This window comes from Mytilus edulis, chromosome 13 (genome assembly GCF_963676685.1).
Source record: "Mytilus edulis chromosome 13, xbMytEdul2.2, whole genome shotgun sequence".
NCBI classification, from domain to species: domain Eukaryota; kingdom Metazoa; phylum Mollusca; class Bivalvia; order Mytilida; family Mytilidae; genus Mytilus; species Mytilus edulis.
In genome coordinates, this window is record NC_092356.1 from 40,602,038 (window position 1) to 40,620,239 (window position 18,202).

General features: G+C 31.8%; 1 long non-coding RNA gene across 1 annotated transcript; it reads left to right on the forward strand.

The window, feature by feature from the left end:
* Positions 1-1,455: 1,455 nt before the first annotated feature.
* On the forward strand, positions 1,456-13,541 carry LOC139502352 (uncharacterized). The gene is made up of 4 exons (XR_011658804.1): positions 1,456-1,583; positions 9,142-9,279; positions 11,602-11,652; positions 13,023-13,541. It is a non-coding gene; the product is annotated as an uncharacterized lncRNA (long non-coding RNA).
* The last annotated feature ends 4,661 nt before the right edge of the window (positions 13,542-18,202 follow it).

The following is an 18,202-nucleotide window of genomic DNA, read 5'->3' on the forward strand; positions in this document are numbered from 1 at the left end:
TGTAACTTTGTCAATATTACCATGTAATTAATTAACCTACTTTCATTAAAATGTTAAAATACTACAAATAATTCAGACATTTTAAAATCATATTTACCTTTTAGAAGAATGATTCTTTTGCTTATATACCTGGATTTAACCATGTGAGTGTGTGTACATGCTGATTTTATGTTGTTAATTGGCCTGATGTTTCCTTGTTAGAGAACAACAACATAACTGTCATGAGTCATTGCAAGGGTTTTTTAATATTCAGAAAGCAAATCAGTTTCCATCCAATGCATTATAGTTAAATTAAGTCTCCATCCCCACTGGACGTTACTGCGTATTTAAACACCCAACACAGTCAAAAAGACACCTCCCTTTTTTAGTGGGTTTTAATACTAATGGAATGATAGAAGTCTAGGTAATTTACACTTATTGAAAGGAGAAATAAAATGTGTGTCATGCATATTTTTTTTTTTTTTTTTCACATATGTGCCATTTATTTGATTTGCTCATTCACAGCATTCTTATAATTAAATGTATTTACGGGAAAGGTTGCTGCTTTTAGTTAACTAGTTTGAAATTTCGGTGGTTGTACTTCAATAATAAATTTATGCAACAGAAGTATCAAATGTTTACCAGCAATGGCGGCCCAGTGATATTGTTTGCCTTAAATTACCAGAGAATAAAGTCTTTTTCCCCTGGAGAAGAAGCCTTAAATTACCGGAGAATAAAGGCTTTTTCCCCTGGAGAAGAATCCCAATTTGAAAAAAAAATGGCTTAACATTATTCCCATACAGTGCAGTCTCAGTAGTAATTGTGCATAAATACAAACTGGAAAACACTCATTTAAACATTTTTCATGCCTAAAATGACTATATGTGCAGATTTGAGGGTCTATTTATGTATCATCACTGACAATAAGGGGTCTTATTTCAAATAAGGGTTTACCTCTTGAAAGGGGGTCTGCAAATTGAAGTTCCAGTCAAATTCATGGTGTATTATAAATTTCCCAATTTGATAAAAATGACGCATATTTTCCCAATAAAAAAGGGTAAAGGTAGTTTTGAAAGAAAAAAAAAACAATATCACTGTGGCCAATGTACATACATTTGGTCACATTTATTTATCAATAATTTATCATACTCAAATATATTGAAAGATAATATTGATTATTTCTTTCAATAAATTATCGATATTAAATTTCAGCAAATAGACTTGGGATCCCGCTAACATATTTAACCCCGCCACATTCTGTATGTATGTGCCTGTCCCAAGTCAGAAGCCTGTAATTCAGTGGTTGTCGTTTGTTTATGTGTTACATGTTTGTTTTTTGTTCATTTTTGTGCATACATTAAGTCGTTAGTTTTCTCGTTTGAATGAGGTATATAATATACAAGGTTATAGATATTGTAACCCGGACTGTAACCTCGTATTTGTGCGCATGCGCGACCGGAACTGGGCGGATCCGTTAATTTCTACTTTCACTTTTTGAAAAAAAATCTTCTATGTGGAGATAGATTTGTGTTAATAGGACATGAAACTTGAAACTGGTGAAAATGTAACAAATCTTGTAAAACGAGAGTGGTTTGATGTTGATGGTAATTTTTCATACACCTTATCAGGGGCGAATCCAGCCATTTGAAAAAGGGGGGGGGGGTCCAACTATAAGTCACCATTCCAATGCATTGATCGTTAAAAAAGGGGGGGGTCCAACCCCCCTGAACTCTCCCCTGGATCCGCCACTGCACCTTATCACTATATGTCCGCCAATACTGGATATCACACAGGTTGTAGTAAAATTTTGAAGTAAAAAAAAATATCTGAAGCCACAAAGGAAAAATGATTGTTGTATTCGTCAAAAGTTCTATGCAGTCGGGTCAACCGGGGTTACCAATAATTAAGGTGTATTCAATATGATAGATAATTGCTATATATCTAGGACCTTGATTTATCTCTTCTGTCACTTTATGATATTGGTCGAGGGTGATGCGGCATGTGATACGGATTTTGCCATGTTATATACGCTTTATCATATATTTCACCAGACTTTATATATATGTCACCATACTTTATATATCTGTCCCCACACTTTATATATATATGTCACCAGACTTTATATATCTGTCACCACACTTTATATATCTGTCACCACACCTTTTATATCTGTCACCACATGCACATTTTATATATCCGTCACCACACTTTATATACCTGTCACCAGACTTTATATATCTGTCACCACACTTTATATATATATGTCACCAGACTCCGTCACAACACTTTATATATCTGTCACCACACTTAATATATATCTGTCACAACACTTTATATTCTGTCACCACACTTTATATATCTGCCACCACACTTTCTATATCTGTCACTAAACTTTCTATATCTGTCACCACACTTTATACATCTGTCACCAGACTTTATATATCTGTCACCACACTTTATATATCTGTCACCAGACTTTATATATCTGTCACCACACGTAATATATATCTGTCACCAGACTCTGTCACCACACTTTATATATCTGTCACCACACTTTGTATATCTATCACCACACTTTATATATCTGTCATTACACTTGACATATCCATTTCCACACTTTATATGTCTATCACTACTTTATATATCTGTCACCACACTTTATATTCTGTCACCACACTTTATATATCTGCCACCTCACTTTATATATCTGTCACTGAACTTTCTATATCTGTCACCACACTTTATATATCTGTCACCAAACTTTATATTTCTGTCACCACACTTTATATATCTGTCACCACTCTTTGTATATCTATCACCACACTTTATATATCTGTCATTACACTTGACATATCCATCACCACACTTTATATCTCTATCACCACTTTAAATATCTGTCACATGACTTTATATATCTATCACCACACTATATATATATATATCACCATACTTTATATATCTGTCACCACACTTCATATATCAATCAGCACACTTTATATATCTCTCATTACACTTTATATATCTATCACCATACTTTATATATCTGTCACCACACTTTATATATCTGTCACCACACTTCATATATCTGTCATTATACTTAACATATCCAACACCACACTTTATATATATCCATAATGTCTTTATATATCTATCACCCCACTTTATATATCTGTCACCACACCTTATATATCTGTCACCACACTTAACATATCCATCACCACACTTTATATATCAATCACCTCACTATATATATCTATCACCTCACTTGATATATCTATAATTACACTTTATATATCAATCAACACACTTTATATATCTATCACCACACTTTACATATCTGTCACCACACTTTATATATCTGTCACCACACTTTATATATATCTGTCACCAGACTCTGTCACCACACTTTATATATCTGTCACCACACTTTGTATATCTATCACCACACTTTATATATCTGTCATTACACTTGACATATCTATCACTACTTTAGATATCTGTCACCACACTTTATATTCTGTCACCACACTTTATATATCTGCCACAACACTTTCTATATCTGTCACCACACTTTATATATCTGTCACCAAACTTTATATACCAGTCACCACACTTTATATATCTGTCACCATACTTTATATTTCTGTCACCACACTTTATATATATGTCACCACTCTTTGTTTATCTATCACCACACTTTTTATATCTGTCATTACACTTGACATATCCATCACCACACTTTTTATATCTATCACCACTTTATATCAATCAGCACACTTTATATATCAATCAGCACACTTTATAAATCTATCACCATACTTTATATATCTGTCACCACACTTTATATATCTATCACCATACTTTATATATCTGTCACCACACTTTATATATCTGTCACCAAACTTTATAAATCTGTCATTATACTTAACATATCCATCACCACACTTTATATATTCATAATGTCACTATATATCTATCACCCCACTTTATATATCTGTCACCACACCTTATATATCTGTCACAACACTTAACATATCCATCACCACACTTTATATATCAATCACCTCACTATATATATCTATCACCTCACTTTATATATCTATATTTACACTTTATATATCAATCAACACACTTTATATATATTTCACCACACTTTATATATCTATCACCACTTTATATATCTGTCACAAGACTTTATATATCTATCACCACACTTTATATATCTATCACCATACTTTATATATCTGTCACCACACTTTATATATCTATCACCATACTTTATATATCTGTCACCACACTTTATATATCTGTCATTATACTTAACATATCCATCACCACAATTTATATATCCATAATGTCACTATGTATCTATCACCCCACTTTATATATCTGTCACCACACTTTATATATATATCACAACACTTTATATATCTGTCACCACACTTTATATATCTGTCACAACACTCTATATATCTGTCACCAGAATTTATATATCTATCACCACACTTTATATATCTGTCACCACACTTAACATATCCATCATCACCCTTCATATATCAATCACCTCACAATATATATTTATCAACTCACTTTATATATCTATCATTACACTTTATATATCTGTCACCAGACTTTATATATCTGTCACCAGACTTTATATATCTATACCCACACTTTACATATCTGTCACCACGCTTTAAAAATCTATCACAACACTTTATGTATCTGTCATCAAACCTTATATACCTGTCACAAGACTTTATATATCTATCACCACACTTTATTTATCTGTTACCACACTTTATATATTCATCACCACAATTTATTTATCTGTTACCACACTTTATATATCTCCCCAAACTTTATATATGTGTCACAATATTTTATATATATATGTCACCACACTTTATATATCTGCCACCACACTTCATAAATCTTTCACCACGCTTTTAACATCTGTCACCACACATTATATATACATCACCACACCTTATACATATATATATATATATATATATATATCACCACACTTTATATATCTGTCACCAGACTTCATAAATCTATCACCACACCTTATATATCTGTCACCACACTTTATATATCTGTCATCAGACTCTGTCACCACACTTTATATATCAGTCACTATACTCTGTCACCACACTTTATATATCTGTCACCAGACTCTGTCACCACACTTTATATATCCACCACCTCACTACATATATATCTATCACCTCACTTGATATATATTTTACTCCATTATTTATGACTTTATAAATCTATCACCACACTACATATATCTGTCTCCATACTTTATATATCTGTCACTACACTTAACATATCCATGATCACACTTTATATATCACTCACCTCACTATATCTATATCTATCTATCTACTCACTTTATATATCTGTAACAACACTCTATATATCTGTCACCACACTTTATTTTTATCCACCAGACCTTATCTGTCACCACACTTAACATATACATCATCACACTTTATATATCAATCACTTCACAATATATATCTATCACCTCACTTTATATATCTATCACTACACTCTATATATCTGTCACCAGACTTTATATATCTATCCCAACACTTTATATATATATCACTACACTCTATATATCTGTCACTAGACTTTATATATATATATCACCACACTTTATATATCTGTCACCATACTTAACATATATATCACCAAACTTTATATATCAATCACCTCACTATATCCATATCTATCACCACACTTTATATATCTACCTCCACATCTAATATATCAATCACCTCACTTACTATATCGATCACCACACCTTATATATCAATCACCTCACTTTAGACATTTGTAAGTACACTTTATATATCTTATCACCACTTTATGTATCTATCACCACATTTCTATATCTATCACCACACTTATATATCCATCACCTCTCTTTGTACATCTGTTTCTACACTTTACATATCTATAATCTTACTTTCTTTATCTATCACCTCACATTCTTTATCTATCATCTCACTTTCTTTATCTATCACCTCACTTTTTTTATTTATCACCTCAATTTATATATCCATCACCTCGTATGATATAGCCATCACCACAGTCTATATATTTATCACCTAACATGATATCTTCACTTCATTTATCTATCACCACCTTCTATATACATATCACCTCAATTCAATTTAATTTTTTCTATCCCCATACTTAATATGTTTGGTATATTCTCTTACTGTATAAGGCTATCACAACTCTATGTGTATCTGTTAAAACCATGTTTATACCAATTTGAAAGTGGATATAAGCATACTAACGATTGATTTATATTTGCAGCAATCTGTGTATGTTTGCTGAAAACTAAAAATGATTCAGTTCGGCACCTATCATTGTAACTATTTGTTTTTCAACATGGTTGATTTTGTTGCACAATCATACACATTTCAATTTTGAAAACTATTATTGTCATCGTAGAAAAGACTGGTGTTTGTGTGTGTATCTTTTCAGAAAATGGGTGGGATTCTTATTGCTATATAGAGATATTTGAAAAACAAACAGAACATATTAAAGCACACCACATGACTGATATCTGGATAGTATATAAATACAGCCTAGCGATATATGTAGGACTGTATCTGTAGGACACCAAATTGAGGAATAGATATCTATGACCACACTCTACATATCTATCACCACTCTGTATAATTAATAACCTTACTGTATATATCTATCACCACTCTGTATCATCAATCACCAAACTGAATATATTTTTCACCACTCTGTATCATCAGTCACTATATTGTTTATCTCTATCACCACACTAGACATCTATCCCCACTCTGTATCACCAATTACCACACTGTATATAGCTATCAACTCTCTGTATGTATCTATCACCACTCTGTATCATCAATCGTCACAGTGTATATATCTTTCACCACTCTGTATCATCAGTCACCATATTGTTTATCTCTATCACCATACTAGACATCTATCCCCACTCTGTATCACCAATTACCACACTGTATATAGCTATCAACTCTCTGTATGTATCTATCACCACTCTGTATCATCAATCGTCACAGTGTATATATCTTTCACCACTCTGTATCATCAGTCACCATATTGTTTATCTCTATCACCATACTAGACATCTATCCCCACTCTGTATCACCAATTACCACACTGTATATAGCTATCAACTCTCTGTATGTATCTATCACCACTCTGTATCATCAATCCTCATAGTGCATATATCTTTCACCACTCTGTATCATCAGTCACTATATTGTTTATCTCTATCACCACACTAGACATCTATCCCCACTCTGTATCACCAATTACCACACTGTATATAGCTATCAACTCTCTGTATGTATCTATCACCACTCTGTATCATCAATCCTCATAGTGCATATATCTTTCACCACTCTGTATCATCAGTCACTATATTGTTTATCTCTATCACCACACTAGACATCTATCCCCACTCTGTATCACCAATTACCACACTGTATATAGCTATCAACTCTCTGTATGTATCTATCACCACTCTGTATCATCAATCGTCACAGTGTATATATCTTTCACCACTCTGTATCATCAATCACCCTACCCTTTATATGTATCACCACTGTGTATTACCTTTCAACACACTGTATCATCAATCACTTCACTGTATATATATATTACCACTCTGTGTCATCAATTATCACACTGTATAATAATCACTCTGTCATTAATCACCTTACTTTATATATCTATCATCACACTGTATATATTTATCACCACACTATATACAACTTTCACCTAACTCATCATATGTCAAAACAACTTATGTATCTATCACCACACTTTATATATCTATCATCAAACTTTATATATCTATCATCACACTTTATACATCTATCACCTACCTGATCATATGTGACAACACTTTATATATCTATCACCACACTGTATATATGTCACCACACTTTGTATATCTATCACTTCATTCTATATAAGAAAGACCTCATTTAATTGATACACCATCTCAGTTTATATATGTATCATCTTATTTAATATATCTATCAATACACTGTACATCTATCACTACATTTTATACATATATCACCACACTGTGTATCTGTTACCACAATTTGTATATCTATCATCTCACTTTATATATCTTTCTATTAAATTTATATATCTATTTCCTCATTTTATATATATATGACATCCCTGAAAAATTTTATTGACCTCACTGTTGATATTTTTTCACCATATTTTATATATGTATCCCCTCCACATATGTCATGTATGTATCTTTTAACTAACTGCACTGTTTAAATCAATCACAACACCATTGATATATATGTCACCACATAGTATATATATATATTTTACAGATCTAACATTGTTGGATTGATGTTTAGATGAGTTGTATATACATTATGTACACAGCCATGTATCACCATCATTGATGGCGATCCGATGGATTAATCTGTTGGAAAGTTGTCACTGACTCAGACGTACTTATATATATATCAGCAGGGTTAAAGAACATCAGTTGTTCGACCTGTTAGTCAAATGCGTTTTGTTTAAAAATACTTTTTCACTTTGTTGGTCTTTTGGAAAATGTTGTTTGTGCTGTTTTTAGACCCTTCTACAACGAAATTTGTTTGACATGCACACGTATAAAAATTGCGGTTTTTATCCAACACAATCATAGGTTTGAACGTAGTTTTCAATTTAGACTCTTTTATATATATATATATATATATATATATCATCCTTTTGTTTATATATCATCACACTGTATATATCTTAATACTATTCTGTGGACCCTTTACCTCACTGTATATATACACATAATCCCACTATAACTAAGTCCACACTTATCACCTATCTATATCTTTTTATCACCATCATATCATATTTATAGTAACAAAATGATTATATCTATCATCATTATTTATCTATTTTTCACCAGACTGTATACTATAACTTGTTGTATTTTCTCTAAGTCAGAGAAATGTACTGGTCATTGTATAATTTGCAGTGGAAGGAGATATGCAGATATGCAATGTCCACTGATATATGTTTGTATAAGCTTGTATACTTGTTATGTAGCAATTATCAAATTCATTATTTATATTTGTGTTCTTCTTGCAGAAATACCAAACAACATTTTGCAGGAATTTAGAGGTCATTGGTGAAAATGGAAAAAAGGAAATGGTTCATCTAATTTTAAGTGAAATAACAAGAATAGTTAAATGATTTACAACCAAGCAGCACTCAGAAATAGTGATGGTAAAGTATTTTTAGAAAATAATACTCGAAAAAAGATATATACAGTGTGGTGCTTTATAAATTATATATTCTCCATTGCTACAGTCGCTGTATTTAGCACCACATTCTTCATATATATCACAACAGTCTCAATAGGGACCCCCATACTATGATTATCTATCACTACAGTCTCAATAGCTATCCCCATACACTGATTATCTATCACTAGTCTCAATAGCTATCCCCATTCTATGATTATCTATCACTACAGTCTTAATAGCTATCCCCATACTATGATTGTCTATCACTACAGTCTTAATAGCTATCCCCATACTATGATTGTCTATCACTTCACTCTCCATACCAATGCCAACAGTCATTATGTATATATCATAATAGTATCATAATATTCTCTATGTATATCTCGGGATAATACAAACGCTACCCCCTTACTTTATTTATCAATCACCTCACTTCATATATTAATCACCACACTCTCTATATATATCCCCAACTCTCTGTATCCGCCCCAATAGTCTCTCTGTATATCTCCACAAAATAAACACCTATCATCTTACTTTATTTATCAATCACCTCACTATATGTATCAATCACCACTCACACACTCTCTATATCTATCCCCCACTCTTTTCTGTATACCACAAAAGTCTCTCTGTATAACTCCACATAATAAACACCTATCACCTAACTTTATTAATCAATCACCTCACTTTATGTATCAATCACCACACTCTATATATATCCACAACTCTCTATATTCGCCCTAAAAGTCTCTATGTATATTTCCACAAAATAAACAACTATCATCTTACTTTATTTATCAATCACCTCACTATATGTATCAATCACCACTCACACACTCTCTATATCTATCCCCCACTCTTTTTTGTGTACCCCAAAAGTCTCTCTGTATATCTTCATATAATAAACACCTATCACCACACTTTATTTATCAATAACCTCACTTTATATATCAATCAACACACTCTTTATATATATCCCCATAATCTCTGTGTCACTCACCACACTGTCAATATCTATACCCACAGTCTCTATGTTTTTGACCACATTATCAACACCTATCACCTTACTTTATTTATCCATCACCTCCCTTTATATATTTATCACCACACACTTACTATATATATCCCCATACTCTCGATATGTATTCCCACAGTCTCTATGTTTATGACCACATCATAAACACCTACCACCTTACTTTTTTTAATCAATCACCTCACTTTATACATGAATCACCACACACTCTCTATATCTATCCCCAAACTCTCAATATCTACCCCCATAGTCTCTATGTTTATGACCAAATAACAAACACCAATCACTTTACTTTATTTATCCATCATCTAATTTTATATATCAATCACCACACACTCTCTATATCTATCCCCATACTCTCAATATATATCCCCACAGTCTCTATGTTTATGACCACATTTTAAACACCTATCACCTTACTTTATTTATTCATCACCTCACTTAATATAATGATCACCACACACTCTCTATTTCTATCCCAATACTTTCAATATCTATCCCTACAGTCTCTATGTTTATGACCTCACAATAAACACCTATCACCTCATTTTATTTATCCATCACCTCACTTTATATATCAATCACCACACACTCTCTATATTTATCCCCAAACTCTCAATATCTATCCCCATAGTCTCTATGTTCATGACCAAATAACAAACACCAATCACTTTACTTTATTTATCCATCATCTGATTTTATATATCAATCACCACACACTCTCTATATCTATCCCCATACTCTCAATATCTATCCCCATTGTCTCTATGTTTATGACCACATCATAAACACCTATCACCTCATTTTATTTATCCATCACCTCACTTTATATATCAATCACCACACACTCTCAATATCTATCCCCATACTCTCAATATCTATCCCCAATGTCTCTATGTTTATGACAACATCATAAACACCTATCACCTCATTTTATTTATCCATCACCTCACTTTATATATCAATCACCACACACTCTCTATTTCTATTACCCCTTCTCTATATCTACCCCCCACAGTCTCTATGTATATTTCTACATATTAAACACCTTTACTTTATTAATCAATCACCTCACTGTATATTTTCACCTCAATTTATATATTATTTCTATCACACCACTGGGTATACCTTTCAAGCCCTATTTATATCATTTTAAAAGTAGATATGAGCATGATAATAATCCACCTTTCTGTACAGAAATCTGTTTATGTTTATTCAGATTTTAAACTAAAAATGACTCAATTGTTATTATTTTTTTTTCTTCAGAAAAGTGAAACTAGATTTTTGAAAGATAGAACATAGAAGAAAAAGGAAAAGGTAATCTTCATTAAAATTAAAAGTATTACTCATAGTTATCAAAGGTACCAGGATTATAATTTAGTACGCCAGACGCAAGTTTCGTTTCTACATAAGACTCATCAGTGACGCTCATATCAAAATAGTTAAAAATCAAACAAATACAAAGTTGAAGAGCATTGAGGATCCAATATTCCAAAAGTTGTGCCAAATACGACTAAGGTAATTTATGCCTGGGATAAGAAAATTCTTAGTTTTTCGAAAAATTCAAAGTTTTGTAAACAGGAAATTTATAAAAAATGACCAAATAATTGATATTCATGTCAACACCGACACTTTACTCTTTACATATGTATGTAAAGAGTTAATAAGCAATTAAACAATCCTGGTTGAAATGAAATAATTTAAAAGAAATGTTTTTTAAAGAATAACTGCTCCAACATATCGTGCAATATTTTATGTAAATATCATGTCAGATATCTTTTCAATAAAAGTAGCAAATATGGTATACTAACTGTCAGTCAAAGATTCTATCATTCAAGATGAGTAAACCTTAAAAATATATTGTTTCAGTGTTATTGTACTTGTAACTATGTCTACATGATACTTCTGCTGGCACACGCATAATGTATATACCACCACATATTATGTATCTACTGCAACACATAGTATAATTATGGCCACATATAATATATCTACCGCCACACATAATCAATCACCACACTAAATAAGTCATTCACCACAGTCTGTGTATTTATCACCACAATATTTTTGTCCATCACCACACTATTGTCTATCACGACACTATGTGTTGTCTGTCACCACGCTATGTTTGTCTATCACCACAATTTGTTTGTCTATCACTTCAGTATGTTTGTCTATCACCACACTATTGTCTATCACCATGCTTTGTTTACCTATCACCATGCTTTGTTTACCTATCACCACACTATGTATGTCTATCACTTCGGTATGTTTGTCTATCACAACACTATATATTTTAATCATCACAGTTTACATATTCACCAACACATTCTTATTACCAATACTTGATAAAAAGAAATAGTTATGATGAAGCCTTGTTTTCTCTCACATTGTCATTTCATAAAACAAAAAGGTAAATCATTTGAGTCATGGTTCTGTGTAAAGTCATTACTAAAGAAAAAAATAATTTTAACTTTTCATTTAAATGATTGGTCTCACAAATGAATTGTATTTCTGCATTACAAATTTTACAATTTGATACAATCTTGGGATTATGTTCTGTTTTTGCACTGATGAAACACGCTTTATTCTTAGATGGAAAATAAATAACAACTGTTTGAGGCATTGAAATTCTGTATTGTATTGGACTAATTATATATTCAACTGAACCATATATTATTTTGTAGGTTAAACAAGATTTAGTGCCGGCCACACAATTAAGAAAGAATACGAACAAGAATTCTTTACAGAACAGGGGAGACTATTTTACTGTGCTTAGATCTGTGTTTTTGTTATAATTAATTAATATTGTAATTTGTTCTTGGATAAAATATCTGCAATGTGGAGGACAACTGAACTGTGTTCTTATATATTGAAGACGTGCAATGATTTAAAATGCATTTAAGATGAACTTTTTACTACTCGGAAAATGGTTATCATTAAAGAAACAAACATAGAATTCATTTACATGAATACATTTTATGTTCTATGTATAAAATGTTATCTAAAAGGTGAAAGTAAACAGATTCCTGGCTGTTTAAAATCAAATCAAAGCAGTTTTATTGTGTAGTTAAGAATGTGTATACGTTGTTCATGCATTTATGTATTTGAATATTTAGAATTGTACAATGTATTGAGTTTAGTGGATCTTTCATTCTATGTTATTTAGGTTTGATTTTCATGAAATAAAAAGTTCTAAAATTTTATTATAACTTTTACTTTGTATCAATATGACAATTTTCCAGCAACAATCCTATATGATTGCTTTTCTGTATATATATTGAAATTCCTCATCTCTTTATTGACAAGAAATAAATATTGTGTCTATGATGATGATAAGAAAATGTAAACAGTCTTATGATAGGGAGACTTGGAAAATCTTGAAATAATTGTATATGAAGCTCATAAAATAGAGTCAGTGGTTTCCTAAAATATTCAGATTATTCCAGAGGGAACATCTACAATCTTTTATGCACATTTTATATGTTATCGACTGTTAGTAGATATAGGAAGATGTGGTTAGACATGCATAGGTACTTTAGTCAGGGTGAAATATATCCAAAAGACACTTATAGAGTAGGCTGTATGTGTTGAAATTCTCCATGAAAATTTATTCAGTAGGCTGCAAGTGTCAAACTTTGAGGACATCTACAATGCTTCATACACATTTGATATTTTACTCACTGCAAGGGATATATAGGTACATGAAATCTTTCCACAAACATTTATACAGTAGGCTGCAAGTGTTGATATTTGAGAGGGAAAATCTACAATGCTTCATACATATTTGGTATTTTCCCAACTGCAAGATATATATTAAAGAGGAACGAAATATACAAGAGGAACAGTCAAACTCATAAATAGAAAATCTTAGGTACATTAGTAAGGATCAAATCTTTCCATCAACATTTATGCAGTAGGCTGCAAGCGTTCATATTTGAGATAGATCATCTACAATCCTTCATACACATTTTGTATTTTACTGACTACAAGACATGTAAAAAAAACATGAATATGAAATATTTCCAGGAAAATTATAAAGCTGTGGTTTGTGCTCATAGTTGAAGGCCGTATGGTGACCTTTAGTTGTTATTTTCTGTGTCGATTTGGTCTCTTGTGGAGAGTTGTCTCATTGGCAATCAATACCATATCTTCTTTTTTTATAATAAGGAGGATGTAAGTGTTGATATTTGAGACGGAACATCTACAATCCTTCATATATAGATATAACAAGATGTGATATTAGACAAATCTTCATCCAAGTCCCAAGTTGTAAAAGTAACCAATTATAACATGTTTAAGTCAAAGTTCGGTTTTCAACACAGAGTTTTTGCTCACACCGAACGGCAAGCTATATAGGGCCCAAACTATTGTGAACCATTCAAACGGGAACACAAACGAATTTATCTAAATGAAAAAAACGAGAAACACTTATGAACCACGTCAACAAACAACAACCACTGAACATCAGGTACCTAATGAGGACAGGCGAATAACAAATGCAGCGGAATTAATTTTTTTGATAGGTACCAAGCTTAACCCTTAACAGAACAACAGTGTGACATCACAACATAGAAAGACTCACTATGAAATATGAATTAAAATGGGTTAACTTAATAAAAAAATTTCTAAGGGTTCCGCGGAACCCAGTGTCTCGCCTACTTTTGCTGTAAATCGCAGGCTCAACAACAATGAGGAAAAAAATCAATAAAAATATTCCTCTTGATACTATCTTATGATTGTAAGAACCTTCTGTCCAAGTTTGGTAAATATCTAGGATAGTTAATGAATCTAATAAGAAAAATTTAACTGCAGACTGTATGTAAATTAACTGGAAGAAAATCTAAATCCATTTAAAAGAAAAATACAGAAAAAATGGAGTTATCTTTTTACAAAATTTACTTCTGGATACTATCTTATAAACATAAATAAGCTTATGTCCAAGTTTAGTACAAACCCAGGATAGTTTAAGAAAGTTATTAAAATTTTAAAAACTTTAACCACAGAGTGAATGTAATGTTTCGCCACAGAAAAACTAAGTCCATTTAAAAGTAAAATACGGAAAAAATGAATTTATTTTTTTACAAAATATACTTCTGGATACTATCTTGTGATCACAAACAAGCTTCTGTCCAAGTTTGGTAGAAATCCAGTATAGTTTAAGAAAGTTATTAAAATTTCAAAAACTTTAACCACAGAGTGAATATTTGTGGACGCCGCCGACGACGACGCCGACGACAGAATGTAGGATCGCTTAGTCTCGCTTTTTCGACTAAAGTCGAAGGCTCGACAAAAAACATATAACCACAAACTTGAATGTATACACTGAAGGAATGAGTTTGATATATGCCACAATGATAATACAAAATCATTAGAATAAGGGATTATATGTTAAACAATTTCACATGGATAACCACAACCTTTATTGTAAAGGATCACGTTTGGGAGTTTACCGACTACAGGAGCTATATTGATACTAAGGTATAACTGAAATCTATCAATGTACATTTATACAGTAGGCAGTATGTGCTTGAATTCGAGAAACAACACCTACAATCCTTTGTGTACATTTGATATAATACAAATTGCAGGATAATGGTCAGAATTTGTTCAGTAGGCAGGATGAGCTTAATTCGAGAAACAACACCTACAATCCTTTGTGTACATTTGATATAATACAAATTGCAGGATTATGGTCAGAATTTGTGAATCTGCACAAACTATCGTATCGTTTATGTTGGCACCACCCACAAAACATAAACCGTTAGTTCTTTATCTGTATATTTTTATCTTCAAGTTGTCTTTGTGTTTACTTTTGTAGGACATGTATCTGCTCATTATATTACTCGTTGTAATTATCACCATCTACTCTAAAACTCCTAACCGAAATGTAATAATCTTTTGGCATAATGTTAACTTTCTAATGTTGTAGTGCAATTTATATTGTAGTAGATTTTTTTAAGCAGGAACGTATTTTACAATAGATTTATTTGAGAGATACACAGTGTTAAGGATTTGTATAGTGAGAAGGATTTTGCGGTTTATACAAATTCTTGCCAATATTTATCCATAAATTCTGAAAACCCTTTATTACAATAATTTATACCTTCTTATAATCTTAACCATATTACATGTTAATGGATTTTACACTCATTTTCTGAAACCCTATATTACAATAAATTAAACTTTCCCATTACAATAAATTAAAATTTCTCATAATCTTAACCATATAATCTTTAAGCATCTCATTCTTTTATCAGATTTTTTATAGCGTATACTTTATACACTTGGAGATTCACTTATATTCCCATGAAAAGCCTGAAATTAACAGGTACGCAAGCTCAAAATATAATTGTAGTTATCTTTATTCGTTTTGGCATTACTTATATCTCAATTATTATATAAATTAGGTTAAATCTTAAGGAGTTAATATACAGTTACACGAAAGGCTGTTCTCTCAGTCGTATTGATTTAAATCAAGAAAGGATTTGTCTTCAGAATAACCGATATTGCTTCAATTTAATACGCCGTTTCACACTGTGTTCCTTTTTTGAATAGCAGGTACACTTGTTCCAAGTTGGGGAGTAATTTTTAATCAATTATGCGACAGTTATATCAGTTGTCCATATAGCACTTGACCCTTTTTCAACATGGTATTGAAAAGTCCAACATTATAGGGGTAAATCATATGTCAGCTGGTGTTCGCACACCAAACTTCAAGATCATTTAAGATCGACAGGTTATAGTTTATAAAGTATCATCATTCATCGAAACAATTAACAGAGTGTTATAAGCAATTAAGATATTTTCTTCATTTCATTGTAAAATATGTTATAAATCTGAACATCGGACAGACGCTAAATTAATTTTTAGTCAAGCAAATCTGTTAATGCTACATCCATTTCTATGATTACTGATAGAATAACTGAATGCAAACAAACAGAAAAATATATTGAAAACTTCTTCAAATCTTGTATCTTGTACGTTTTAACAAATTACAAAGTTAAGTCATATATTTTTTAAAAGTTTATTCATATGTATCATGACAAATGTACACGTATCAAGTTGAACTTCTAACTAATTTTACTACTGACTTCTGTGCGTGAAATATTCGTCGCTGGGCGTTGAACATTTGTTCTAAAAACAGTTGTTAGCATGACACGGGTTATGTTCTTCTCATATATGTTATGATGGTATGATGCTAAACCCCTAACGGGAAGGATTGTGCCTGATGTTCATATGATGAAATCATAATCTTTCAGTCAGTTTAATTGAAGTCTGGAGCTGGCATGTCAGTTAACTGCTAGTAGTCTGTTGATATTTATGTATTATTGTCATTTTGTCTATTTTCTTTGGTTACATCTTCTGACATCAGACTCGGACTTCTCTTGAACTGAATTTTAATGTGCGTATTGTTATGCGTTTACTTTTCTACATTGGTTAGAGGTATAAGGGAGGTTTGAGAACTCACAAACATGTTTAACCCCGCCGCATGTTTGCGCCTTTCCCAAGTCAGGAGCCTCTGGCCTTATTAGTCTTGTATTATTTTAATATTAGTTTCTTGTGTACAATTCGGAAATTAGTATGGCGTTCATTATCACTGGACTAGTATATATTTGTTTAGGAGACAGCTGAAGGACGCCTCCGGGTGCGGGAATTTCTCGCTACATTGAAGACCTGTTGGTGACCTTCTGCTGTTGTTTTTTATTTGGTCGGGTTGTTGTCTCTTTGACACATTCCCCATTTCCATTCTCAATTTTATGCAACAGGAATTAATCAATATATATACCATTAAAAAAATCAAGTACTCAGAAAACGTAGAAAAGTTGTTCCAGCTAATGATTTAGTAACAAACAAATGTGGTAGT